Source organism: Lepidochelys olivacea, assembly GCF_965140295.1.
Source record: "Lepidochelys olivacea isolate rLepOli2 genome assembly, chromosome: 1".
Classification (NCBI taxonomy): domain Eukaryota; kingdom Metazoa; phylum Chordata; order Testudines; family Cheloniidae; genus Lepidochelys; species Lepidochelys olivacea.
In genome coordinates this window covers 287,040,461-287,067,869 of record NC_140411.1, presented here as the reverse complement: position 1 = coordinate 287,067,869, position 27,409 = coordinate 287,040,461, and the positions used below count along the sequence as shown (strand labels likewise).

At 38.9% G+C, this 27,409-nt stretch overlaps 1 protein-coding gene and 1 long non-coding RNA gene across 4 annotated transcripts in view; one reads left to right on the top strand and one right to left on the bottom strand.

Annotated features, from left to right (window-relative positions):
* The window catches only part of LGR5 (leucine rich repeat containing G protein-coupled receptor 5), a 127,431-nt gene that overhangs the window by 20,316 nt on the left and 79,706 nt on the right, over positions 1–27,409 (top strand). The window contains exon 1 of one of the 3 annotated variants that reach the window (XM_084636861.1): positions 12,472–12,557. The exons of the other annotated variants lie outside the window; for them this stretch is intronic. The gene's annotated coding sequence lies outside the window, so the exon portion shown is untranslated. Of the gene's footprint in view, positions 1–12,471; positions 12,558–27,409 lie in introns of those variants that run through there. 3 annotated transcript variants of the gene reach the window in all.
* LOC311525089 lies at positions 12,397–17,003 on the bottom strand. The gene is made up of 3 exons (XR_014712679.1): positions 16,871–17,003; positions 16,111–16,193; positions 12,397–12,517 (listed from the first exon to the last, which is right to left on the bottom strand). It is a non-coding gene; the product is annotated as an uncharacterized lncRNA (long non-coding RNA).

The following is a 27,409-nucleotide window of genomic DNA, read 5'->3' as shown; positions in this document are numbered from 1 at the left end:
ATAAAGACTTGTGTACAATACTTCCTATAACTTTGCAGCAATAATAGTTATCTGAAAGGATTCTGTAAAGAATGAAAGTAGATATAATTATTGCTTAGCAGCTACAAAAATAGTATGATGTGCTGTATGTGCCATGCTGACACAGTGTCATATTTTAGTCCCAAACCTGTTGCCTGTGTGCATTCATTTATATATGCTGATGACAGTGACAAAAAATGTTGTTGGTTTTTTTACTGTTTTTTTTCTTCTGTTACTTTCACAGAGACAATACAGGGAAACTTGAATGAGAGACAGATACCATTCCATCAGTGGAATTGTTTCTTAAAGTACAATTGCACCTGAGCACATCCTTCAAGTCAATGGAGTTGCATGGGCATCACTGAGGGCATAAGCTTAACACAGTGGGGTGGCACAGGTGTTACTGATAGCCTAATTTGGTCTGCAGAAACTTTATAATGATGTATGTGATTGAAAGAGCAGCAGAATGAGGGTGGCTGGCTCATATTGGGCTCTGGTTTTCGGGGTGTTTGTGGATTATATGTGGAGGATAAGACATGAAATATTGTGAGCTGTTAACCTAGTGAGAAAATTAGTCAAGGGAGAGACAAGTCTGATCTGTATATTTAGTTCTGACTTGTAAAACTGTGCCCATCATTATTGTCTCTGAAGCACATACATTTAAAAAAAAACTCTACAAAATTGTTTACTCAACATTAAATAAAAATAAATACAGTCCCCAAAATTGGAGACAGCTTTTGCACTAACACTGTTCTATCTGTACAGGTTTTTGTATTGTCCCCATCAACATAGTATCTGACTTTGTGTTCTCAGACAAAAACCTGCAAAACCAAATGGCATTTAAACCCTGTACTGAAAGTAAACAGATATGGAACCTGCTACACCAAAGGGGAGAAAGAATTTAGAAGCAAAGGCTCTCCATTGAAAGTACCACAATAGACTCCACCATATGTTTTGGCTCAAGCGCATCCACTGATTTCAACTGCCAAGGCTCAACACAGGGAGAGTGATAGTGTTTCATGTAGCTAAATTCTGTGAGCAGGAGCTATTTGGGTTCTCTTTGCCAGCAGAGCTTCTAATTCCACTGAACTGGAACTACCTGGCTCTCAGAACATTTAGATTCACTCAGGAGTTTAGGTGGAACTTTGGGATATGTCCACACTGCAATTAAACACCTGCTACTGGCCCGTGTCAGCTGACTTGGGCTCAGAATGCATAAAATTGTGGTGTAGAGGTCACGCTTACTTGTGGGGTCCCACAGCTTGTGCTCTAGGCCAAGCCCAAATATCAACACTGCAGTTTAACAGCCTTGTAGCCCAAGCCTCATGAGCCCAAGTCAGATTACACGGGCACGCCGTGTGTGTTTGATTTCAGCGTAGACATAATTTTGGAGACCCTTAAGTTGAGGAGGTGGGGTTTTCAAAAGCACTCTACTTCGGCTTAACTCCGCTTCTGTTGAAGGCAATGGTAAAACTCCCATTGATTCTTTGGGAGCAGAGTTAGGTCACCACTGACCATTTTTAAAAATCCCATCATAGGTGCTTACATATAAATTTCACAGTCTGTGACCGTGGAGTTTAGAAATTCTACCAACTTTTGGGAGTTCAAGTTTTCATAACCAGTAAATGCAAGATTTCCACCCATGGCTATAAAAATAATCATAAGAACGTAAAAATGGCCATTGTGGGTCAGACCAAAGGTCCATCAAGTCCAGTATCCTGTCCTCTGACAGTGGCCAATGGCAGGTGCCCCAAAGGGAATGAACAGACAGGTTATCATCAAGTGATCCATCATCAAGTGATGCCCTGTCACCCAATCCCAGCTTCTGGCAAACAGAGGCTAGGGACACCATTCCTGCCCATCCTGGCTAATAGATCCCTCAATGGCTATCTTCCATGAATCTGTCTAGCTCCCAATGAATCTGTCTAGCTCCCACTAATTAGTTCTTCTTAGACTTGTGAATCAAAGAAACGTTGACTTTATACATCAAGCCATTTTTGAACTATGATTAAAAAGTATTTTCCAAAAAAAGGAAAAACACCTCTCCCTCCCCTTAATGCATCACATGTAAAAAATACTTTGTCCATTTAATGCCGAACTTCCACAAAATTTAATTTATCCTCTGCCTATCCACAAGAGCATTTTTAAGAGAGTCCCATCAAATTCGCGCTTATAATGGAAAAGATCATTCAGCTAGTTATGGAATTACTAACATGACTGCATATATATATACTCCTAAATAAAAGGACAACAAATTTTCATCTCCAAGACTTGAATTAAATTTACTTTATGAATGTGTTAATACAGTAATTAATTCTTTATACATTTGCCTTCTTCATAGGTATATTTTCATTTATTTTTGACATTGTAACACCAAAATGATGTTATAACAATAAAAGTTATGGCAAGTAACTACAGCAGCCAATTTAAAGTGTATTTGCTGTTTTAACCTTATTCCATGTATAAAAAAGGCTTAATCTACAGAGATGACATCCCTGTAAAATTGTTTCTATTTTTTTTTTATCAAACCAAATTCTTATCTTTGACATGCATGCCCAGCTCACAGTGAAGTCACAGAGAACCATGCAAATGTATTAAAAGGCAGAGTTTTGTCCTAAGATTTCTTATAGAAGATAACCAAAAAAAGGGAAACCGGCCAAAATATACTTTAGTAGCTTTATAATAATAAAACATTTAAATTTCACTAAAAATAACAAGTATCCATAAACAGGACTTAAATTCATCCAGAGCTGTCTGGAGCAGAGTTCTGGTGAATATTTTCAAACCTGTGGGGCAGAAGTCCTGCCCTTCCCCTCTCCCCACCTCCCCCAGGGCTCCAGAAAATACTTTGAGAATTTAACGCTGTGCATAAAAGTTTGATGTGATTTTTAAGTTTAAGCATTTCTCCATCATTTTTAGTAGTGTATGAATTTATGCTACTAATAGACCTAAGGCATTCAGGGGGAAAATTCATGGTGTTGTTAGAAGTATAAATAGAACCCTTTCCTGTGAACCATTTTGTTGTGCTTATATATGCTATAAAAGCCAATGATAGATTTCACTGTTCATGAGACAGAGTGCTGTGCGTAATGTCAATGCTGATTAAAATCTAGTCTTATCACAAAGATCTGTGTTTTAACATTCTCTTGAATATCAAGTCTACTGCACCTGGGCTCCCGAATAACTGAACCCCACTATAAGTACCATTATTTTCATAATTTTTTTATATTATATAATTAGGTTTTACTTATAAAGTATTATAAGGTAAGTGGAGTGGTTACCAGTATATCTCATAACTTCATAGTTCGTATACTCTTTTAAAGATGAATAGAGTTATTTATGTTTCTGTACTGTTACTTAAAATGACTTTATTTGTTTTACAGTTTAGAAAACTCTGCAGGTAGCCTTAGAAGGCTATTCAATTCATTAACATTAAATCAACAACCAGAGCTTCTTTCTGCCTTTCTATGGCAGGATTAATGGATTTTGGCATGATTTGTGCATCTAGCAGTAAAAGCTCTTGCTGGGAAAGCTAGCAAGCTTGACTAATTCCCAGCAGTGCTAACTTCATAAACTTATTTTAAGCTTTTAACTTTGACTGAAGATTAAAGGTAATGACTTCATGCTGTTACCCTTGAATATATGGCACTCAAATACGGTCATGCTTAATAAATATATATAAAAATAGCAAATATACATTGGATAGTATACATGTAACTATGAATATGTAATTAATATTATACAACGTAAAGTAAACTCCAACATCATTCTGGATTATTATTTTTACATTTATGCAAAATATGATTCCACACAATAATGAGCAGCTTTGTAGTTTAAATAATACTTTATATTGAAATACCTGCAAATGTTTTAAGTATTTGGAATATTAAATCATATAGTAAAGACACATGCAAAGTATTTCAGAGTATCTTATGTTTTAATGGAAAATGTAGACTATTGATATGATTTTAACACAACTGGGTTGCTGAGGAAGGCTATTTTTCACCTGTAAAGTTTTTCACTTGCTATTGGGTTTTTCACCTTTTCAGTCAGCCTTAGAATCAGTATTCAGAAAGGAGAAAAGGGAGGAAAAAATATTTTCAGCCTGTCTGACAAGACTACATAAAAAGCTCATGATCAAAGGATCTTAAGTACATGTTACTGGTGTGACAAACAACATTTTTGTCCCTTTATTAGATTTTTTTTTTTCTGAAAACTGCAGTGGCCAGTGTATAGTTTGTGAAAGAAAGCTGGCAGGGTTGTATTCTTTGATTCCTAATTAACACCTTCAGTCTCAAAAGAGAACTAACAGAAATGCCATAAAATGTTGCAGCTGCATTGTTATTCCGCTTGGTTGGTTTGTTAAAAGCTGGCTGGGCATTGGCAGCTGCAATAAAGGAAAAGCTCAATGGATGTTTTGTATTGTGCCCACTGAAGTGAAAGAAGGCAACCATTTTATTTTCAAATGGGCAGCTGCATACTGATGTTTAAATGGAGCTAAATGTAAGATTTACTGTTAATTTATAGTAATTGATTATAAATAAAGTAGTAGGACGGCCTAGCTTTAATCTGTTATAGCCATAGGACACAATTTTTAGGGGAAATGAATTACGAGGAACAAGGAACTAATTTTGCAGCACTTTGGTAATAAAAAATGTTGATTATAGACTTAATGACAAGGAGCAGTTTTCAGCATTAAAATCAGCTAAGCAAGTCATTCTTTAGAAAACAATGTTTATGCTTTGAGAAGTGAAGGTATATATTCCCACCTTTCACTACTCTAACTTCTCTACTCCCCCACATTATTGAAAACCAAAACTGTAATGCTGAGATCAGGCTGAATAAAATTCTGCATGCATTTTTTTCCCCCCAGAGCGTGGACTTGTATTTTGCCTTGGATAGTGGAATAAAGGAGGCATTTAACTCTGGTGAGATAAATCTCACTCACGTTCAAAAAATGCAATTAGGAAAATATGTAAATCTAGATGTTTCATCAAATGCTAGCTAAGGGGTTACCAGTTCTTTTCTTGCACAATGACTGAACTAAAGAACTTTAGTGTCTGTGTAGGAACCATTGTCCCAGCCCCAGTGCCTGTTGGAAACAGAGTCCAGACTGGCCGTGGGAAATACCTACATATTTGACACAGGCCCTATTTCTGAGAGAAAAGGGGGTGGAATAGAAAGTGTGGAGATTTTACTGTTGCATTCTCATCAGCCATGATCTGCCTAATTTGCTTTGATCAGGAAGATAAACTAATTTTCCTATGGGCTGGATAAAAGTAATTAGCAATCCAATGCTTTTATGTTTTTGAAAAGGGTAAAGAAAAGGAGAGCAGGAATTGTAATGGTGGGAGCAAAGTACATGTTTTTGGCTCATCTGCGTGCTTGTTAGTTGAAAATAGGATGGTGACATAGAAGAGAGGCCCTGACTAAAGGTAGTTCCATGTGTTGGGCTGCTATTGTAAAGCTTGATCTATAATACTGTGCAAATAAAACAAAGTTTCTGAAGAGTAATTTATCATCTGTTTTAGTGTATTCAGGTTCTGCTCTTGTTTATGGAGATACCATACTTTAGCTTTACATAACATAACATGGAGAGGTATTTTTTATGTTTAATTTTCCTAATGGTAGTTTAATGTTGTTCATCATAAGTTTCTTTTGGATAATTAGTTTGTTAATTGGAATCTGCCAGTAAGTCATACATACATAGGTTGTAAGTGTATATGGCCATCATTGTTGGATGCTATTAACTTGTTGCTCTATAGTGTAAAAGCTGTATAATGAACTATCTGAGTAGACGTCTGACTTTAAACACTCTAATGTTTGCACTATAGGATGAAGCCTTAAGTATGCCTTTTGGGAGCAGTAATTTCTTTTCTCCTTGACCCCTCCAACTCCCTCTTTAGCCATGAGCTTAGAGGGTTTGGGTGAGAAGTTTTAAAGTACAAGATTTTATTTCACTATAAACTCATTAAATTGTTGATATATGATAAACTGCTAGGACACAATCCTGCAACCCGTAAGTATGCAAATAATTCCTACATAAATCCCATAACTAGCATGAGTAAAGGATGCAGGATCAGGCCCTATTTTTTTTTAAGTCTTACATTTATGTTTTAAATGAATTTGCAATTATTTATTTGCCATCTTAAATAGTTTAAAATTAAATAGCTTTTACATTTTGCCTTTAATAGATATTTAGTCATGTCATTTTTGATGTTTGGTCACAGTTGACTAGTACTCTGTCAATGATATGTTGAACATTTGCTTTGTCACTGATTGTACAGCTATTATCAAAGACAAGCAGTCTCTGAATTGTACTTTTAGTGGAAATTTCTGTATTGGTTGGTATAGTTTTTAACCATCATTTCCTTCAACATGATTTATGAAGGCCCATAGTAGAGAGGGTATCTCAAAGGTGAGGTACTGTCCTTTAGTTGATGGTGCACTAGATTGGGAGTCAGGAGACCTTGGTTCGAATCTCAGCCATGCCATTGATTTGCTGAATGACTTCCCTTCTCTTTGTGTGTCTACTTAGCTAGTAAGCTCTTTGGAGCAGGGTCTGTCTTTTACTGTTTTGTACAGTAATTAGTACTGATAATAGAGTATAGTAATCCAGTACTGATATCAGTGGGGACTTTTAGGTATTCTTGTGATACTACTAATATGCAATCAAGACTTGAAATTGAATGGTAAATGTTTAACAAGGGTAACTTCCCTACTCCACAAACCTTTATTCTCACTATACTTAGTAAATTAATGTATACATTTGAATCAGGGATCAATGTCCAGTTTAAACTATGCTTTAGATAGTACCTCTCATCCAGAAGAATCCCAAAGCACTTTAAAAACTGATTTACTAATAAATAAAATGAATGAAATCTCAGAGACACTAAACCAAAAGTTCCTCCAATAGCACTTTACTGCCCCAGAGAAGATTTTCTGTCACCATTTCCTACCTGAGGTTCTTTTGGAATTCACCTGGGATTCAGAGGGGATGTAACTTTTGTTCAAAGTTCTCATGACCTTTATGAAAAGAATAGGGATGTTAAGCCTGTGTCCTGCAGAGCATTTCAGTTTGGCTAATTCTATTCTACCTACTAAAAATGCTCTGTGGCTGGATATGGTATTTTTCTTGACTTCCTGAATTGTCCTAAAAAGCGGATAGATGTTAGGCAAGTTTTGTAATGAAAAGATCATATTTAAAAATCAGATAACTAAGGGCTGTATTCATTATTTGTATTGTGGTTATATTGTAGCGGGGGGCTCTAATCAGGATTGGGGTTACCTTGTGGTAAGAACTGTTAAAATCCAGAGAGAGACTAGACAGAGAAGCCCCCTCTGGGAAAAAAAAAGCAGTCATTATAGATAGGTGGGAAAATATTTTATGGTGTGGATGCATAGAAAGGGGCATATGCTTTATATCACAAACATTGCTCTTCAAAAATAAAAACTTCCAAGCACTGACAGAGTTTGCAGAATAAATTTCCCCTGCTAGCAAGACATATTGGATAGTATTTTTAGTGGAGAAATATGTTCCAGTACGATATCCTCCTTAAACTAGAGGACTTCAGTAACTCAGCCAGAGGTCAGTTAGGGGTCTTTTACAGGAATGGTTGGGAGAGGTTCTGTGGCCTGTAAGGTTCAGGAGGTCAGACTAGATGATCATGATGGTCTGACTTTTTGAAATCTCTGAGACTATGAGATAACAGGTTCTCCAGCCTTGTTTCTACCTCCTAAAATATGGAAATTTGAGATTTTAACATTTGTTTGTTTATACACACACACACACACACACAGAGTTTGTCAAGCAATTAAAAATCACGATTAATTGCGCTGTTAAATAAGAATAGAATAAACATTTATTTAAATATTTTGGATGTTTTCTACATTTTCAAATATATTGATTTCAATTACAACACAGAACACAAAGTGTACAGTGTGCAGTATATATTTATTTTTATTACAATCGCTCAGACAAACAAGTTTGTTTACATTTGCAGGAGATAATGCTGCCTGCTTCTTGTTTACAATGTCACCTGAAAGTGAGAATAGGCATTCCTGTGGCACTGTTGTAGCAGCGTCACAAAATATTTACATGCCAAATGCCCTAAAGATTCTTATGTCCCTTCATGCTTCAACCACCATTCCAAAGGACATGCATCCATGCTGATGACAGGTTCTGCTCAATAACGGTCCAAAGCAATGCAAACCGACACATGTTCATTTTCATCATCTGAGATAGATGCCACCAGCAAAAGGTTGATTTTCTTTTATGGTGGTTCGAGTTCTGTAGTTTCCGCAAAATGGAGTGTTGCTCTTTTAGGACTTCTGAAAGCATGCTGCACGCCTCGTCCTTCTCAGATTTTGAAAGGCACTTCAGATTCTTAAACCTTGGGTAGAGTGCCATAGCTATCTTTAGAAATCTCACATTGGTACATTCTTTGAGTTTTATCAAATCTGCAGTGAAAGTGTTCTTAAAACAGACAACATGTGCTGGTCATCATCCGAGACTGCTATAATGTGAAATATATGGCAGAATGTGAGTAAAACAGAGAAGGAGACGTACAGTTCTCCCCCAAAGAGTTCAGTCACTAATCTAATTAACGCATTATTTTTTTAATGAGCATTGGATGGAAGCGTGTCCTCTGGAATGATGGCCGAAGCATGAAGGGGCATACGAAAGTTTAGCATATCTGGCCCGTTAATGCCAGCTACAAAAGTGCCATGTGAAAGCCTGTTCTCACTTTCAGGTTACATTGTAAATAATAAGCAGGCAGCATTATGTCCCATAAATGTAAACAAACTTGTTTGTCTTCACGATTGGCTGAACAAGAAGTAGGACTGAGTGGACTTGTAGGTTCTAAAGTTTTACATTGTTTTGTTTTTGAGTGCAGTTATGTAGCAAAAAAAATCACATTTTAATTGCACTTTTCACGATAAAGAGATTGCACTACAGTACTTCTATGAGGTAAATTGAAAAATACTATTTCTTTTGTTTACTAATATTTGCACTCTAAAAATGATAATCAAAAATTGTAATAATTAAGTGAGCACTGTATACTTTGTATTCTATGTTGTCATTGAAATCAATATATTTGAAAATGTAGAAAAACATCCAAAAATATCGAATACATTTCACTTGATATTCTATCACTTAACAGTGCGATTAAAACTGCGATTAATTTTTTTAATCACGATTAATTTTTGAGTTAATTGTGATTAATTGACAGCCCTAATATATACACACATTACGTTAGCTGCCAAAACTACATTAGCTTCAATATGAGAGTATGGTCACAGGTGGTGGAAGCTGACTGAAAAGCTATAAAAGAAAGGTAAAGTCTCCACTAGGATGCCACAGTGATCTGTGTTTAAACCTGGGTTTACTTATCATTTGCATTAATCATAAATAATCATAACCTAGTGGGTAGCACATTGGACTGGGACTCAGGAGACCTGGATTGTGTTCCCAGCTCTGCCACTGCTCTGCTAGGTGTCCTTGGGCAAGTCACTTTGCCTCTGTTTCGCCATCTATATAATGATACTTACCTCCTTTTGAAAAGTGTTTTGAGATCTATGGACGAAAAGCACTATATAAGAGCAAAATATGATTTTGATTATTATTAAAGAAGAGTTGATTTGAGCATAATTACTTTGTGCCAGATCAAAAGCTCCAGCTATGGGAAGGGAGGAAGGTTCCACAAGTTTCCCCTAACAGAGTTTCCTGCCAAATTGTTCCATTGTGGGCGTGCAGGATTGTCCCCCGATATTCCTTGTGGAAGATACAGCTGATCTATGCTGCAGCTTTGAGCTAAATTAACTTTTCACCCTGTTCACCATAGCACTGGAAGATAGGACAAGGATCTGGCCTGGCTCTCCACAACTGTGGATACTCAAATCCAAGAGGGAAGGGAGAGCGCTTCAGTTGTCTCTCCTTCAGCTTGGTATGGACCCCTTTTAAACCAGCTTTCTATACCCAGGATTTTTCTTCTAGAAAACAGAGAAATTACAGGATTTGTAACTATCCCAACAACAAAACACTCACCCTAATTATGAAAAGGAGTACTTGTGGCACCTTAGAGACTAACCAATTTATTAGAGCATAAGCTTTCGTGAGCTACAGCTCACTTCCTCAGATGCATATCGTGGCCATGATATGCATCTGAGGAAGTGAGCTGTAGCTCACGAAAGCTTATGCTCTAATAAATTGGTTAGTCTCTAAGGTGCCACAAGTACTCCTTTTCTTTTTGCGAATACAGACGAACACGGCTGTTACTCTGAAACTTGTCACCCTAATTATGAGAGTTCCTGTTTACGCTTAGCCTCCTTCCATCCAGCCCCAAGTTTTAACCAAGCAGCTCTCAAGTTTCTCAGCAAAACTGGTTCAGCTGCTGCTATCACCTACCCACAAAGAAAAATCCCAAAATGTTAAATGTCCATGGATATATAAAAGAAAGGAAAACACTCTCATGTCAATCCAGCAATCCATGTCCTGTAATAGCTGTGCAATAATGCAGCCTTAGTAATGGCACTTTGTACTTCTATTGTGCTATTCCATTGTGGATCTCAGAGTGTTTGACACACATCTGAGTAATTAAGTCTCCCAACACCACTGAGAAATACATATTACTAGACCAGTGTTATTGATTTGATGGGTAAAGAAAGGCACCATGGGTACATCTACATGGCAGCTAGAGCTCCGGTCCAAAGCCCAAGCTCCAGTCCAAGCCCAAACATTTACACAGCTATTTTTATCACCATACCATGAGCCCCATGTTCCTGAGTCTGTGGGTCCACGCTTTGACACACTTGGCTGCAGGTTTCTGCTTGCCGAGTAGGCAAACCCAGGATGTGTGTGTGTGTCTGAGTTGGGAATAGAATCTAAGACTCAGGACTTCCACTAACCATTCAGTCATGTTTCTGACAACAAAATGGGATTAATGACAATGACAGTTGCATGTTAGAAAATAATCTGCAGCAAAGGAGACTCTTATATTTTTCCAGTGTACAGAGGGAAAATTTTTCAAAAAGCGTCTAAATGATTTAGATGCGTACGTCCCATTAATTTTCAATGGGATTTTAAGAACCTTTGAAAATGTTGCCCTTACTGCCTATTCTGTGTCTCTAAGATAACTTACATCAAATAAACCTTAACACAAACCACAGATAAAGTGAACTGACTTGTTGACATGAAGAGACCTTCCCACTGTCCCACAGAAAGGAAGATAACTTCCCTCACCCAAGGAAAGGCCTGAATAAATAACTAGGCTTTGCAATGTGCTCTAAATGCCATTACTCAGACTAGAGTAATGAGAGGAAGGAAGGAAGAAGTTTCTTCCTCCATTGGTCTCCATTGAAACCATCTGCCTCCTTTCCCACCCCAAGCCTTACTAATATAGAGCCCAGTCTAGCAAACGTGCCATGTAATGCCATTGGCAATGCAGTCAGCTGCAGCACCCCTGAGGATCAATTGTCAAATAAAAGTATGAGGAGGGAGGTCTCTGAAAGAATCTGGATTCAAATCATGGAGAGTTTTCTAGTATGAAACCAACACTTTTTAAAGCATAATAAGGCCTTGCAGTAACAGCAGAGCGCAAATTGGGTACATGTTGACAATAACATAGAGGCAAAAAGAGCAGATGCAATTATGTCCTATCTGGCTGTGATCCTCTACTGTTCAAGTCAATAGGAGGGGTTTTTTTCTGTTGAGTAGGGAGCAGGAAAGGATTGTGGACTAGAATTTACATGATTCCAGGTGTAAATATAAATCCACTACAAGACTTGTCTCTTTTTGGCTGTATTATGGGGAAGGAGAGGTTCTGTATAGCATGAAAGAAGGATGCGCTGAAAATCTCACCAGTCTGTTTCCTGTGGTGTTTTTATGTCAATCTTCATGAACTGAGGAGCGTGGAGAAAATAGTCTACTAGGGGAGACTCAATGAACAATAAGACCCGAAGATATTTGGATTTTGGTTTGAATGTTATATTTTTTTATTTTTACAGGTAGTGCAATTGCTCTTAATATGCAAAATATTTTAGTACTGTTCTCCACAGAAAGGCATTGCAAATTTGTATAAAGTTTTCTCTATCAGATTTTCTTTTCATCCTTTTCTCATCCTCTTTTCTCTCATTTATTCATATGAGAAAATTTCTAATACAATATTGTATCTAATAATTAATAATAATAACTTAATAAAATGTTAGGTTCCCAGTGGGATAGCTCAGATCTCTGACTTCAGAGCTACTTTTTTCATATGATTGCCTCCTGCCTGAAAATCCAGTGTCCTCTGTGGGCAAGGGGAGTGGACTTGTGCACCCTCCCTTGCAGTGAAGGCAGAGTGCTGTGACCAAGGCTGCCTGTAGATGAGAATGGGTTCACAGAGTAGGAGAAGAATGGAGTTCCCCAGAATAAACTGAAGGACTATCCTTTGGACTTTGGCTGGACAATATTTTGGTACAACTCAGATATGGTGAAGGAGAATCCAAGCCTGAATTCCTGAAAGGGAGAAGGGAGAGAACACAAACATTAAAGAGATGTAAGAACAACCCTAATAGGTGCAAATGTGTGTGTGGAAGGGGAGGAGGGGTTGCTTGTCTGTTTATTTGGATTGGGGGAATTTAAGAAAAATATATTTCTCTGATGTGTAAAAATTGGAAAATATAAAAATGATGCAACCTGTTATAAAATATTAAGTCTGGTAAATGTCTAAACTATACTATGGACTTTCACCTTTTAATAAGAAGCCAAGAAGAGAAAATGTGGATAAATGATGATTATTGTAAAAGTTTTTTAATTACATTCAATATAAAACTAACAGAACAGTTCACTGGCATCTGATTAAGGGGAATGTAAGATAGTGTTTCATTATGTAAAACAATCAAGTTGTACTTTAATCAGCATCATTGTTGAAGTAAAAGAAACGTACTTTTCTCTTTTCTAATAACATAATTGTAAAGTTGTCAATCTAGGGTTCCTATTTGAACTGATTGCACTTGATAAAAATAACAAGCCATGACAAATAGAGGAGCTAGGTTTCAGTAATTCACTAAAGAATGTCTCTACCAAGCCTTTGTGGCAAAATGTCTTGTTTGCAGGACAAATGCAGAGTTGAAATAACAACCCATGAATACTACTGGTGAAATGGCTATGTACACAAGGTGAATGCTAAAGCTTTCCCTTCTGAATGGACCTTTTAATCCAGGCATTATCTAAGCTCTGAAAAAGTCTTCAGTGGCCTTACGTACAGATTAATGGGAAAAGCTGAGACTCAGAGTTGGGCTATTTGCAGAAACAGTTTTAAAGATTTACTGTTGGTTGACAAATGCCATTTAAGCTTTCAAAGCCATCAATATGCTATTGAAAAGAATTTAAAGGGAAATCCTCCCACTATAGAAGAAGAACTCTTTGAAGGATCTCCATGGTAGCCTCTGTTGTGGTGGTGGGGGTTTTTTTTTTTTGTTTTTGTTTTTTTTTTACCCCCTTCAAATCTTTCACTGGCTCTCTTCAGCCCATAGGACCCTGAAACGCGTGGATATGGAAAAGGGTAGGGTAAGGCCCCTTTAAAAGACATTTTGTATGAAACTGAATGTGCCAATCTGCTTTTGTTCAGCCATGAGAACTGAACAGAACTGTTTCCAGAAAAAGCTTTTTTTGCTCATGGTCAGCCTTTCAGTAGACTTTCTCCTAATAGATTTTTAATATGGGAGCTGGAAATGGCAAAATAAAAGTTTGTTGAAGATTTTATTGAATTTGGAAAATTGACCAGAAAATATTCCTTAACTTGTTTACCATTTGCTTGTACTGCCAGCATCCATCTTCTTTTACTTTGGCTTCTGTGAAAAGGTTGCTTATCTGGTATGTTATGTTGTGTGAAAAAGAAACACCTGAAAATTGATTTTTTTTAATTAAAAATAATTCTGTCTCCTTCTTTCCACACCCCATTTTAAAACACTTTTTTATGCCCTGACTCTTTCTCTGATTTATTGAATTTCACCATCAAACCCCAGAACCTTCTTTCAAAAATGGCTATGTTATCAGATTAAATTAGAAAAAGTTTCAGACAAAGATTTTTCTGGACTAAATATCACTTTGTCTTTTGGTTAAAGAAGTTTAACTTGGGTAATTTTGAGGTCAGCAGCATTTGTGTCAGGTGTTAGTGCACACATTTGTGCTACCTGCCCTTCCGCAGGCTAGGTAAGCCTTTTATTAGTTACCAGTGTGGCACAAATCATGCCAGAATTTAGCCTTCAGTTTCATATAATTGATGTTTTCAGCTCCACCTAACTTCCATTCCCCAGCTGACCAAAATGAAACTGAATTCCTTCTTTAACTCAGTGATTTAAAACAACAACAAGGGCTGCCATTATGTGCCAAAAAATGGCTCCACAAACTTCTACAAGGCTACATTAAGTAGGTCACACAGTGTTATTTGCAGATGCACACAAGTAATAGGACAGGTTTTAGAGTAGCAGCCGTGTTAGTCTGTATCTGCAAAAAGAAAAGGAGTACTTGTGGCACCTTAGAGACTCACAAATTTATTCGAGGATAAGCTTTCGTGGGCTACAGCCCACTACATCGAATGCATAGAATGGAACATATAGTAGTGAAAGCTTATGCTGTAATAAATTTGTTAGTCTCTAAGGTGCCACAAGTACTCCCGTTCTTTTTAAGTATGAGGACACAAATTCTCAGATTATAAACTGCTATTCTAGCACGAAGAAATATAGACCAGCAGATAGAGCATGGCATGGAGAGTCAAGACTCCTGAGGTGAAATCTTGGCCCGAATGCAGTCAATGGGAGTTCTACCATTGACTTCAAAGGAGCCAGGATTTCACCCTCCATTCTATTCCTAGCTCTGACAGTGACTACTTGTGTGACAAGTTGCAAGTTTCTGTGCATTAGTTTCCTCATCAAAAGAATGGGGCTTTTGATATTGACCTGCATTTTTAAAGCACTTTGAACAGCTAAAGTGAAGAAGTGGAGCCTTGGAAATTTCATTTTACTATTCAAGAAAATGGAACAGACAGGTGCAGTAGGGAAGAGAAGTTTATGCATAGAGGTGATGTAGTAAATGTATAAAGGCAATTTGGCAGTGACAGCTTTAATGTGCAAAATATTTTTGTTTGTCTTAAATACCAAACTATTAGTGTCTTGTAATATTACAGTACATTATCTCCAGCAAGACACAACACTGATATTTAAGACCTGAAGTGAAGACATAGTCTTGGATTTGACTGAACAGCTGAATTTAATTACCTGTCTGGAAAGATTTTCCTTTTGATCATTTTAAGAACCACAGAAAAAGCGGTGGCTTGCCATCCACAGGAATGAGGTTGATAAAAAGTGGGTTAAATAAACTTTGTGCATAAGAGAAGACAAACACAGACTATTGACATAGGCGGTATGTCTACACAGCAAAGAAAAAACCAGCAGCTGCCTGGTGCCTGCTGACTCAGGCTTGTGGGCCTGTTTCACTGCCCTGCAGACTTTCGGGCTTGGGCTGGAACCCAAGCTCAGGGACCCTCCGACCCAGCAGGGTCCTAGAGCCCAGGCTTCACCCTGAGCCCAGAAGTCTACCCAGCCGTGTAACAGCCCTGCAGCCTGAGCCCCGAGAGCCCAAGTTGGCTGGCACAGGCCAGCCGCTGGTTTTTCTTTGCTATGTACATATACCCTGAGAGTCCGATTCTGCCACCGTCACTCACACTGAAGAGTAGCTTACTTCACAAGGCTGTTGATCTCAATAGGAATACTTAAGGAGTATTTTGTTGCGCTCAAAAGTTTTATCATTTCAACTATACCTGTATAGCTTATTGCCATACGAGGAGGGGAATAAGCTTTGTCAATATCAAGGTTTCTATACTGGAATGACTACATCCATACTAGTATCTGGTACCACTATATTGGTTAAAAAAAAAATTCATCTCCCTAACTGATATAGTTATACTGGTACAAAAACTGTGCAGAAAATGCCTAAAATGTTTTCAGTGTAAGATTAAGAATGTGGTTCTGGTGTATATTAAGACCTGTACATAAAGTGCTTGAATAGGCTGTTGGACAGCATGAGACTAGAAGATCTTTACAGCCTACCATATTTTGAGCAGAACAAGCATCCGCTGACATCAGTGGAAATTGTTCAGGCAGCGTGATGGCAAGATTGGGCCTCCATAAGTCTGAAGACAAGTTTCAAATGTTCAGTTGACCACAAAATAAAGAGAAGAATGTGTAAAGAATTAGTCCAGCAAAGCCATTATGCAAAGATGGCCAACTGAATAACCCTGACTATAAGGATAATGTTTGCAATATAAAGCATCCGACCCCCTGCCGAAACTCACAGGATACTGTACAATATAATAAAATACGATAAAATACAATAAAATCATAGTAAGAAACTGCTCTTAAAAATTAAATAAAACCCATCAAGAAGTTTCAATATAAGAGAAAAAGGAAAGTATGGTAAATGGAAGGATATAAATGAGACTAGTCAAGATCATATTGAAAGCACCTTTGAAATAGAAAAATAGGAATTATGTATGTAAGGCAGGGGCGGGCAAACTTTTTTTGGCCTGAGAGCCACATCGGGTTTCTGAAATTGTATGGAGGGCTGGTTAGGGGAGGCTGTGCCTCCCCAAACAGCCAGATGTGCCCCCCCTGCTTCTTTCCCCCTCACAGCCCCCCTGGAACCCCTGCTCCATCCATCCATCCCTCCCTGACCATCCTTGGACCCCCCGCTCCCTCATCCAACCCCCCCTTCCTGACTGCCCCCCAGGGACCCCTGCCCCCATTCAACCCCCCTGTTCCCCACCCTCTGACCACCCCAACCCCTATCCAACCCTCCCTGCCCCCTTACCACGCTTTCTGGAGCACCGGTGGCTGGAGGCGCAGCTGCACCAGGACAGACAGCCGCGCCGCCTGGCTGGAGCCAGCCACGCAGCACAGAGCACAGGTCAGACCGTGGCTCTGCAGCCGCGCTGCCTGTCAAAAGCTCGCCGCCCAGAGCATTGTGCCGGCAACGTAGTGAGCTGAGACTGCGGGGGAGGGGCCAGGGACTAGCCTCCCAGGCCAGGAGCTCAGGGGCCGGGCAGATGTGGCCCGTGGGCCATAGTTTGCCCACCTCTGATGTAAGGTGTAAAATCATGATCCTATTGAAGTCAATGAGAGTTTTTCCATTGCCTTCAAAAGGACCAGGATTTCACCCAACTTAGAATTCCTGATCTAAAGCGGGGAAAGGTTGTAACCTGATAATGTCACTTTTTTGAGTTTGTCTATAGTGAATGCCATCCAAATTATTTCCCTTTTTAGCTTTCCAAATTGTGCTGCAATAGCAACATGAAAGCCAGATAGGTAGAATAAGGTGCACAGGTTTAATTTAATTTTGAATTTGAACAAATTCCACACTCAGTTACACCCATGCAACCACAATGAAGTCATTGGGCATGTATGGGTGTAACTGAAGCCAAAATCTGGCTCATACTATGCATAGAATCATAGAATCATAGAATATCAGGGTTGGAAGGGACCCCAGAAGGTCATCTAGTCCAACCCCCTGCTCGAAGCAGGACCAATTCCCAGTTAAATCATCCCAGCCAGGGCTTTGTCAAGCCTGACCTTAAAAACCTCTAAGGAAGGAGATTCTACCACCTTCCTAGGTAACGCATTCCAGTGTTTCACCACCCTCTTAGTGAAAAAGTTTTTCCTAATATCCAATCTAAACCTCCCCCACTGCAACTTGAGACCATTACTCCTCGTTCTGTCATCTGCTACCATTGAGAACAGTCTAGAGCCATCCTCTTTGGAACCCCCTTTCAGGTAGTTGAAAGCAGCTATCAAATCCCCCCTCATTCTTCTCTTCTGCAGGCTAAACAATCCCAGCTCCCTCAGCCTCTCCTCATAACTCATGTGTTCCAGACCCCTAATCATTTTTGTTGCCCTTCGCTGGACTCTCTCCAATTTATCCACATCCTTCTTGAAGTGTGGGGCCCAAAACTGGACACAGTACTCCAGATGAGGCCTCACCAATGTCGAATAGAGGGGAACGATCACGTCCCTCTATCTGCTCGCTATGCCCCTACTTATACATCCCAAAATGCCATTGGCCTTCTTGGCAACAAGGGCACACTGCTGACTCATATTCAGCTTCTCGTCCACTGTCACCCCTAGGTCCTTTTCCGCAGAACTGCTGCCTAGCCATTCGGTCCCTAGTCTGTAGCTGTGCATTGGGTTCTTCCGTCCTAAGTGCAGGACCCTGCACTTATCCTTATTGAACCTCATCAGATTTCTTTTGGCCCAATCCTCCAATTTGTCTAGGTCCTTCTGTATCCTATCCCTCCCCTCCAGCGTATCTACCACTCCTCCCAGTTTAGTATCATCCGCAAATTTGCTGAGAGTGCAATCCACACCATCCTCCAGATCATTTATGAAGATATTGAACAAAACCGGCCCCAGGACTGACCCTTGGGGCACTCCACTTGATACCGGCTGCCAACTAGACATGGAGCCATTGATCACTACCCGTTGAGCCCGACAATCTAGCCAGCTTTCTACCCACCTTATAGTGCATTCATCCAGCCCATACTTCCTTAACTTGCTGACAAGAATACTGTGGGAGACCATGTCAAAAGCTTTGCTAAAGTCAAGAAACAATACATCCACTGCTTTCCCTTCATCCACAGAACCAGTAATCTCATCATAGAAGGCGATTAGATTAGTCAGGCATGACCTTCCCTTGGTGAATCCATGCTGGCTGTTCCTGATCACTTTCCTCTCATGCAAGTGCTTCAGGATTGATTCTTTGAGGACCTGCTCCATGATTTTTCCAGGGACTGAGGTGAGGCTGACTGGCCTGTAGTTCCCAGGATCCTCCTTCTTCCCTTTTTTAAAGATTGGCACTACATTAGCCTTTTTCCAGTCATCCGGGACTTCCCCGGTTCGCCACGAGTTTTCAAAGATAATGGCCAATGGCTCTGCAATCACAGCCGCCAATTCCTTCAGCACTCTCGGATGCAACTCGTCCGGCCCCATGGACTTGTGCACGTCCAGCTTTTCTAAATAGTCCCTAACCACCTCTATCTCCACAGAGGGCTGGCCGTTGTGGGTTCTTCCGTCCTAAGTGCAGGACCCTGCACTTATCCTTATTGAACCTCATCAGATTTCTTTTGGCCCAATCCTCCAATTTGTCTAGGTCCTTCTGTATCCTATCCCTCCCCTCCAGCGTATCTACCACTCCTCCCAGTTTAGTATCATCCGCAAATTTGCTGAGAGTGCAATCCACACCATCCTCCAGATCATTTATGAAGATATTGAACAAAACTGGCCCCAGGAGTTGTGTTGTGCATAATTAGCAGTTGGTATTTGGCCCAGTCACCAGTGTAACTGAAGACAGAGTTAATTTGGCCTATAATGTGCAATTTAGGAAACAAGCTATTTACAACTTTTAGATCTTTGTTTTAATCCTTCCAGTATTTGCAGACAAATCTTGGATTCTCTTCTGGGTAGCTCATAGTGTTTGTATTCTCTGAGATATTCTTTCCTTACTGGATTCTCTCCTCATTTAAAGCAACAGAAACTAAGAGTAGCTCCAATTAATTCACTGGACTCAACCTGCTGTAAACTTGATGTGAGACAAGAGTTGGGCCCAAAAATTCTAAAGTGGACAAAGGTGTTGGTTCTTTCACAATAATTTTTTCCCCTAAATCTTTGCCAGGAGCTTGAGTGAAATGGATGTTAACAAAAACAACCAAAACACGAAGAGTTTTAAACTTTCTGAAACCTGAGAAATTGTGGGCAGAAAGAATTTTAGCCGACTCAAGTAGGACTAGGGAGGGAATATTATCTCTGTGTTTGGCACTGGTGCAGCTGCTTCAGAAAGAGTGTGTCCAGTTCTGGTGCTCACAATTCAAGAAGATATTGACAACTTGGAGAGGATTCAGAGAAGAGCTATGAGAATGGTGAAAGGAATGGAAAACATGTCTTACAGTGAGAGACTGTTTATTTAGCTTAATAAAGAGAAGGTTAAGAGGTGACTTGGTCACCGTTTATAAGTGCATACATGATGAACAAATATTTATAATGGGCTCTTCAGTCTAGCAGACAAAGGTATAAGACAATACAATGGCTGGAAGTTTAAGCTGGACAAATTCAGAATGGAAATAATGCATACTTTTTTTAATAGTGAGGGTAATTAACCTTCAAACAATTTACAGAGGGCTGTGGCTGGATTCTCCATCACTGGCAATTTGTAAATCAAGATTTGATGTTTCTCTAAAACCTATGCTTCAGTTCAAACAGGAATTATTTTGTGAAAATTCTATGTCCTGTATCATGCAGGAGGTCAGACTAGATCATCACCGTAATCCTTGTGGCTTTAGAATCTATAAATTTTTACTCTGTCTCATCACTTATGAATGCCTACTGTTTCTCCAGACCTCTGGCAAAAACAGACTATACAAGACCTGATATTTTAATGTCAAAAACAGCCACAAAACACAAACAAACAAAAATATTCAAGCCTTCTGTATACCTCATAATAAAGGGTACTTGTTTTCCTGCTTGCTAATAGTGACCATAGCATAATTAAATTTAACCTTCCTGTGGCGGGGAAGACACTATACCGGACCAACACTAGCATTTAATTTCAGAAAGGGGAACTACACAAAAATTAAGAGGTTAGCTAAACCGAAATTAAAAGGTACAGCACCAAAAGTAAAAACCCTGCAAGCCACATGGAAACTTTTTAAAGACACCATAATAGAGGCTCAACTTAAATGTATACACCAAATTAAAAAATATAGTAAGAGAAACAAAAAAAGAGCTACCCTGGCTAAACAATAAAGTAAAAGAAGCAGTGAGAGGCAAAAAGGCATCCTTTAAAAAGTGGAGGTTACATTCTAATGAGGAAAATAGATAGGAGCATAAACTCTGGCAAATGAAGTGTAAAAATATAATTAGGAAGGCCAAAAAAGAATTTGAAGAACAGCTAGCCAGAAACTAATAGCAAAAATTTTTTTACATTCATCAGAAGCAGAAAGCCTGCTAAACAGCCAGTGGGGCCACTGGACAATCGAGATGCTAAAGGCGCACTTAAGGATGATAAGGCCATTGTGGAGAAACTAAATGAATTCTTTGCATCGGTCTTCATAGTTGAGGATGTGAGAGAGATTCCCAAACCTGAGCTATTCTTTTTAGGTGACAAATCTGAGGAACTGTCCCAGATTGAGGTGTCATTAGAGGTGGTTTTGGAACAAATTGATAAACCAAACAGTAATAAGTCACCAGGACCAGATATATTCACCCAAGAGTTCTGAAGGAACTCAAAAGTGAAATTGCAGAACTACTAACTGTCGTCTGTAACCTATCATTTAAATCAGCTTCTGTATCAAACGGCTGGAGGATAGCTAATGTGACGCCAATTTTTAAAAAGGACTCCATAGGTGACCCCAGCAATTACAGGCCGGTAAGCCTGACTTCAGTACTGGGCAAACTGGTTGAAACTATAATAAAGAACAAAATTATCAGACACGTAGATGAACATAATTTGTTGGGGGAAGAGTCAACATGGCTATAGTAAAGGGAAATTATGCCTCACCAATCTACTAGAATTCTTTGAGAGGGTCAACAAGCATGGGGACAAGGGGGATCTAATGGATATAGTGTACTTAGATTTTCAGAAAGCCTTTGACAAGGTCCCTCACCAAAGGCTCTCAAGCAAAGTAAGCAGTCATGGGATAAGAGGGAAGGTTCTCTCATGGATTGGTAACTGGCTAAAAGATAGGAAACAAAGGGTAGGAATAAATGGTCAGTTTTCAGAATGGAGAGAGGTAAATAGTGGTGTCCCCCAGAGGTCTGTACTGGGCCCAGTCCTATTCACCATATTCATAAATGATCTGAAAAAAGGGGTAAACAGTGAGGTGGCAAAATTAGCAGATGATACAAAACTACTTAAAGAAAAGGAGTACTTGTGGCACCTTAGAGACTAACCAATTTATTTGAGCATGAGCTTTCGTGAGCTACAGCTCACTTCATCAGATGCTGTAGCTCACAAAAGCTCATGCTCAAATAAATTGGTTAGTCTCTAAGGTGCCACAAGTACTCCTTTTCTTTTTGCAAAGACAGACTAACACGGCTGTTACTCTGAAAACTACTTAAGATAGTTAAGACCCAGGCAGACTGCAAAGAGCTACAAAAGGATCTCTCAAAACTGAGTGACTGGGCCACAAAATGGCAGATGAAACTCTATCTCGATAAATGCAAAGTAATGCACATTGGAAAACATAATCCCAACTATACATATAAAATGATGGGGTCCAAATTAGCTGTTACCACTCAAGAAAGAGATCTTGGAGTCATTGTGGATAGTTCTCTGAAAACATCCACTCAATGTACAGCAACAGTCAAAAGAGCAAACAGAATGTTGGGAATCATTAAGAAAGGTATAGATAATAAGACAGAAAATATCATACTGCCTCTATAAAAATCCACGGTATGCCCGCATCTTGAATACTGCATGCAGATGTGGTTGCCCCATCTCAAAATTTATTAGGAGTATGGAACAGCTTCCTTATGAGGAGAGATTAATAAGATTGAGACTTTTCATCTTAGAAAAGAGACGGCTAAGGGGGAATATGTTAGAGGTCTATAAAATCATGACTGGTGTGGAGAAAGTAAATAAGGTAGTGTTGTTTGCTCCTTCAGATAACACAAGAACTAGGGTCCACCAAATGAAATTAATAGGCAGCAGGTTTAAAACAAACAGAAGGAAGTATTTTTTCACACAGTGCAAGTCAACCTGTGGAACTCCTTGCCAGAGGATGTTGTGAAGGTCAAGTCTATAACAGGGTTCAAAAAGAACTAGATAAATTCATGGAGTATAGGTCCATCAATGGCTATTAGCCAGGATGGGCAGGGATGGTGTCCCTAACCTCTGTTTGCCAGAAGCTGGGAATGGGCGACAGGAATGGATCACTTGAAGATTACCTGTTCTGTTTATTCCCTCTGGGGCACCGGGCATTGGCCACTGTCGGAAGACAGGACACTGGGCTAGATGGACCTTTGGTCTGATCCAGTATGGCTGCTCTTATGGTCTTAGAGGTCACTCTATACATTTGAACAGGAGAAATAGGGATTCTGTGCTGCTTGAGAAGTATATTTTATTTAGAGAGGCAGAAATACAAATTATATAAATACTATTTTAAAAAATAATACTAAATACTACTTGAGGAACAAATCTCATTCTTTTCTCACTTAATCGGCTCTGCCTGCTACTGTGTGTTACAATATTCCACTATTTAAGCCTTGTAATATATTAGCTAAGTACAATAAATGATTGACACCCCAGGGTATTTTTGTAACATATCCTGATAATTATTGCCTACCATGTTGAGTTATCAACTTCAAGTGAACAGCCAGGTAGCAGATCTGAACGGAAATGGATGATTTTATGACAGTAAGCATCATGCATTTGATACTTAGAAAAAGCAGAGTGCTAAAATCTTGGCACCTAAAATAAAATGTCAGGTACCTGTCAGATTAATTCAGAACTCTGTGTGTTTTATCTGATCTTTGATCTTTACTTTCTTTTTTACTCTAATTATTTGTTCTGCTCTGCTCCCTCTGCTGGAGTCTTGGCTAAACTGAATGGTAAAATTGTTTCCTGAAAAGATTAATCATGCATGAAGTGTTTGCTTTACAAATGTTCCACAGTCCAGATTTAAGTAAGCCTTTGATACCCATTTATATCAGAAAAAGGCCTACAATGTTCAAGAATATGTGCTGTTTAAAATGACTATATTGCAAAGCTTCTGCAATAAGAGTTTGCTCTTGGATGCACCTGAGCAACTCTATTGACAGGTGTAATGAAAAGCAGAATTTGAATCAGTGTTTTATAATATCTCTGTTTTTAGAATGGTAGCCGTGTTAGTCTGTATCAGCAAAAACAACGAGGAGTCCTCGTGGCACCTTAGAGACTAACAAATGTATTTGGGCATAAGCTTTCATGGGCTAAAACCCACTTCATCAGATGCATGGCATGAAAAATACAGTCAGCAGTATATATATTACAGCACATGAAAAGATGGGAGATGGGAGTTGCCTTACCAAGTGGGGGGTCAGTGCTAACGAGGCCAATTCAATTCAATAGGCCGCTTCCACCTTGATTGAATTGGCCTCATTAGCACTGACCCCTCACTTGGTAAGGCAACTCCCATATTTTCATGTGCTGTAATATATATACTGCTGACTGTATTTTTCACGCCGTGCATCTGAAGAAGTGGGTTTTAGCCCAGGAAAGCTTATGCCCAAATACGTTTGTTCGTCTCTAAGGTGCCACAAGAACTCCTTGTTGTTTTCGTTTGTGTTAAATTCAGTCCTGATTTGATAGGAATGGTTTATCTGGGTCAGTTATGTGGTATTCACATGATGGGTTCAACTATGCCTAGCCCTTTGTGAGGGCACAAAGCAAGGGAAAGGGTGTAAAGAGCATTTCTCATGTAGCTTCCCCTCTCTCCAGGAATCTCCACAATGGGCCAGATCCTCCTCATTGGCTTCAGTGGAGCTACAATGATTTACACCACCTGAGGATGTGGCCCATGGCCTCCTCCAGGAAAGTGATGTTGCTGGATCTAGCATCTCTGGAGGGAAGAGGGACAGGTAGGGGGGAAATACATGCTGCTTTCCAAGGATGGTGTTAATCAGCAGCTACTAAAGTTAGACATTTATAAATCAGCAAGTCCAAATAACCTGCACCCAAGAGTTATTAAAAGAGCTGGCTGAGGAGCTCGCAGGATCATTAATGCTGATTTTCAATAAGTTTTGGAACACTATAAATGGAATAATCCAGGTAATTACAGGCTTGTCAGTCTGACACTGATCCCAGGAATAATAATGGAATGACTGATACAGGCCTCTATTAATGAAGATTGAAAGGAAGGTAATATAATTCATGCAAATCAGTGGGGTTATGGAAGATAGATCCTGTCAAATTAACTTGATCTCTTGTCCTGATAAGATTAAAAAAATTGTTGATAAAAGTAATAATGTTGATGTAATATATTTAGACTTCTGTAGGGCATTTCATTTGATACCACACAACGTTTTGCTTAAAAAATTAGAACAATATAAAATTAACCTGACACTCATTAAATGGATTAAAAGCTGGCAAACCGATAGGTCTCAAATAGAATTGTAAATGGAGAATCATCATTGAGCAGGTATGTTTCCAATGGGGTCCCCTCAGGGGTCAGTTCTTGGCCCTATGATATTTAACATATTTCTAATGATCCGGAAGCAAACATAAAATCACCACTAATTAAGTTTGCAGATGACACAAAAATTAGGGGAGTGGTACATAATGAAGAGGACAAGGCTCTGATACTTAGTGATCTGGATCATCTAGTAAGCGGGGAACAAGCAAACACTGTTCATTTTAATATGGATAAATGTATATGTATACATCTAGGAACAAAGATTGTGGGCTGTACTGACAGAATGGTAAGCAGCAATTCTGAAAAATATTTAGGGGTCATGGCAGATAATCAGCTAAACATGAGCTCCCCGTGTGCAACAGTGTTGTCAGAAGAGCTAGTGTGATCCTTGGATGCATAAACAGGCTGATCTCGAGTAGGAGCAGAGAAGTTATTTTACCTCTGTATTTGGCACTGGTGCAACTGCTGTTGGAATACTGTGTCCAGTTCTGGTGTCCACAGTTCAAGAAGGATGTTGATTAACTGGAGAGCGTCCAGAGAAAAGTCATGATAATGATTAAAGGATTGGAAAACGAGGAGTGACTTGATCACAGTCTATAAGTACCTACCTGGGAAACAAAAAATTGATAATAGGCTCTTCAATCTAGCAGAGAAAAGTATAAAATGATCCAAAAGCTGGAAGTTGAAGCTAAGTAAATTCAGACCAGAAATAAGGCATCTTTTTTTAACAGTGGGGTATTAACCATTGGAACAATTTACCAAGAGTTGTGGTCAGTGGCAATTTTTAAATCAACATTCGGTGTTTTTCTAAAAGAGATGCTCTAGGAATTATTTTGGGGACGTTCTATGGCCTATGTTATACAGGAGGTCAGAATGTTTGATCACAATAGTCCCCTTCTGGCCTTGGAATCTATAAATCTATGAAAAGCTGAGATTCCCCCCTCGCCTGTTAGTCAGGAGCACACACATATCCCTCATTACGAGAGCTCTCCTAATGCAACAACCGAGTCTCATTTACCTTTTTAGCATACATTTTAATGCAAACTCTCTTTGTGCAAACTCTACATTTTAAATACTTGAATAACGACAGCCTTCTGTAAAAAATCAACTTCTTATGCTACCTATCCTTCCTGCTGTTGATTAAAAAAACTTACATAATGGGCTCAGTTATCGATCTTTGGTTATTCTAAAATGTTACTGCAAGTGTGGCTGAATTTTTAAATATTTAGCTTTTTGTTTAGATTGTTTCTGTTACCAGTGTACAGAAAGGCAGAAGTAGTCATGCTATTTCCATTTTTTGTTATTCTAAAAATCTCTGTAGACAGTGTATTCAAGATGTGTACTGCATCTCTATCTTAAATATTTCTCCCTGCAAAACTGCTAAATTCTAGAACAAGATTTTCCCAAATACTAAGGTTGAATCCTTTGGTGGAAAAACACATTTTTACCATAGATTTTCAATGGAATCCCAGTAAAAATTGCAGATGTAGTGTGAAGTCAGCTCTGAGAATAAATACTATAATTTAATTGTCAGGAAGTTCTTACAGCACTTATTTATATGATCAGACTTGCTTCTGTGGGGTTATGAACTTAGATATTTGGCAATGTAATATCACTGCTTATTTGCATATTCATTTTGGAAGACACTGTAAAGAGGTAATTAAAATAAAAGTTATGCTAGCTTTATGTCGATAGACTCTAATGAATTATCAATCATCATCTATGATGGGAGGTTGTATTCTAGATGCCTGTTGGCAATAGTATTATAGAGTAGGCAATGTGCTCCAGTGGATTCAGTGACAAAGACTTGTATTTTGTTCTTACCCTGCCTTTAACCTGCCAAATGATCTTGGGCAAGTCATGTTGCCAGTGTGCCTCAGTTTCCCCTGTGCTGTGTAAGAGCTAAGTATTATTGCCATAGTGTTGGCAAACCAAATATAAATACTTTGGACAACAATAATGTTTAATCTTACTTTTAATTTCTGTGATGATGGATTTGCATTAAAGACCGGCATATTTTGAGAAGTTAAAGTACTCCATCATAGTATTAGGTAGCTGTTAAAGTAGTCTGCCCATAGTAAAAGTACAGCAATACTGTGTTCAAAAGGTGGGAATATCTTGGAAACATCATTACCATGTATAAGGCAATATCCAATTTAATTGAGAGTGGATTGCTTGGGTAGCTGTTCCTA